Source organism: Asparagus officinalis, chromosome 4 (assembly GCF_001876935.1).
Source record: "Asparagus officinalis chromosome 4, Aspof.V1, whole genome shotgun sequence".
In the NCBI taxonomy this organism is placed as follows: Eukaryota; Viridiplantae; Streptophyta; class Magnoliopsida; order Asparagales; family Asparagaceae; genus Asparagus; species Asparagus officinalis.
The window spans coordinates 61,818,623-61,820,908 of NC_033797.1; the positions used below are offsets into that span (position 1 = coordinate 61,818,623).

The window sequence follows — 2,286 nt, forward strand, 5'->3', positions numbered from 1 at the left end:
TGCTCTTTCTACAATTCGTCACCCAACTTCATCATCAAGTGTAGAGTGTATTTCATTCCTGTGCAAATTTATAAAGTGAATGCTATTCTGAAAAAAAAAAACTTCCATGCGAGGAGAACATTCTTAGCAAATTCCATTTAAAATGCTTAAATCCTTTTATCACTCAAATGATCCAACTCAAACAAACTTAAATAGGTCATGTACCAAGCTTACTACACATTCAGTACTAATTAACTGTCAAGCACTTGTATGACATAAACAAGAGTTATACTTCTACATTAAGCATGCAAGGGTTTCAGGAACAGATTGAAGACACCTTCGTCAAGAATGTATGTGGCAATCGAAGTGTGTCCTCCTAGAAGGCTACAAAGAGACTGTTAGTGCCATCAGACACCCATGTTTCTTAATCCTTCAAATATTATAGCATACTATTAAAATTTAAATGACTGCATGTTCTTTCTTAGTTGATCATTGGAGATCAAGAGGGTAATATCCTTCTTGCAGCTAACTTTTTGTTATATCTTTCCTTTAATTGTCTTTAGCTTAACATGCTTTGGCAGATATTTGGAGACTATGATTTTGATATCAATTTGGTAGAGGGCATACAAAACATTGCTTTAAAAAGTGGTCTGGGTGCTTGCTTGGGCCTAAGTAGTACTCAGGTCACCTGCCTAGGTCTTGGGAGCGCCAAGGGGAGCATGTGGCTGCTCACATGGACTGCATTGCATCAAAAAGGGGGTATATTGCTCGTTTAGGCATAGAAACAGATGAAGAGAATGGGCTGAAACCAAAATTATACATCAAAGTCCATCTTAGAGAAATGGTGATGATAAGATTTGAATTTTCAAAAAGAATCCTTCCTCTCTTAATGCTAAAAACACCGAAGTGCAGCTTAAGCGCCTAGGTGCTAGGTGCTTGGTCCGGCTCCTAGAAGAGCCTAGTGCTTTCTAAGACATTGATAGAAAACATAGTACACACTGGTGCATATTATACCCTTCCTGAATTGATACTGAAACCCAGATCTACTAATTAAGGACTATGATAAGGTAGGAAATGGTTATCTTTGAAACAGTGAATAACAACTTGTAGACAATCATGCATCTACAGATTTAACTAGTGCACCAGTGTGTACTACGTTTCATCCACAGCTTGTAGACAATCATGCATCTACAGATTTAACTAGTGCAGAAACTCCAACTACAGCCTTGCTAGAAATGTTCCTATCAGCATCTTTGCGCTCCCTTATAACCTGTACAATTCTTTTCTGATACAGCCTTGCTAGAAATGTTCCTATCAGCATCTTTGCGCTCCCTTATAACCTGTACAATTCTTTTCTGAATTCTCTAGGTCATGCTAAACCATTCACGCATCTTTGCGCTCCCTTATAACCTGTACAATTCTTTTCTGAATTCTCTAGGTCATGCTAAACCATTCACTATAACCTACAGCTGATTTAGGATTATGCTCAACAACATATGCCTTTATATTAATACATTTCATTTCCTTCATAACTCATATTGTCACTTGTCTAACTGTGTGCATGGCTAGGAACTAGGAAGTTGCCTCTCTTAGGTTGTCGCTATTATACCAAGCTCATCAAGGAGATGTTTCTCCCCTCCAAATAGTTAAAATTTTCCATCTAATTCCCTGAAGAAATTAAATAGCCCTGTAACTCTCATCACTTTCATTGTTTGATTTAAGCCGATTGACTCTTTGCCATTTTCAAGTTCATTTTTCTGTGAGCTCATGTATTTGGAGCTAACAAGCGTCATACTTCAATTTTTGCACCATCCACAAGTCCATCTTGTGGCAGTATTAATAGATATTATTGAATCATGGTTACAACAATGACCAATTGCTTTATAATTACCAAATAAACATAGGAAAATATTACGACATATCCAACTGACAGACCCAACCCACGCCGCACACAGAGGTCCCCTTCTTTAGCTTCCCTTTCTTTTTTGGAGGATTATGCAATGACACTCTTGGAACATGGTCTACGTCAAGTGTATGATTTGCATTCTTTCTTGGTGCTGGTGTTTTCACTGCTGGTACACCATCTTCGTAAACCTATGATATTTTACCGTTACAGATATACTTGGATAGTTGGATGTACAAAGGGTTCAAGCACCATGTGGTGTACTATGTACAAGTGGACAGCCTCTTTAAGAATTCACGATTGAATATTTTATTTCCGAGAGTCGTATCTCTAAAGTGCATTTCTGGAGCTCCTTAGAGCAGTGACTGCTTTCTGCGTTATTAAATTTTGATCTCTTAATTGGC

The 2,286-nt window shown here is 37.8% G+C and overlaps 1 protein-coding gene across 1 annotated transcript in view; it reads left to right on the forward strand.

Moving 5' to 3' along the window:
• The window catches only part of LOC109838796 (sister chromatid cohesion protein DCC1), a gene marked incomplete at its 5' end in the record, with an annotated part of 5,994 nt that overhangs the window by 1,921 nt on the left and 1,787 nt on the right, over nucleotides 1–2,286 (forward strand). The gene's annotated exons all lie outside the window — the stretch shown is intronic.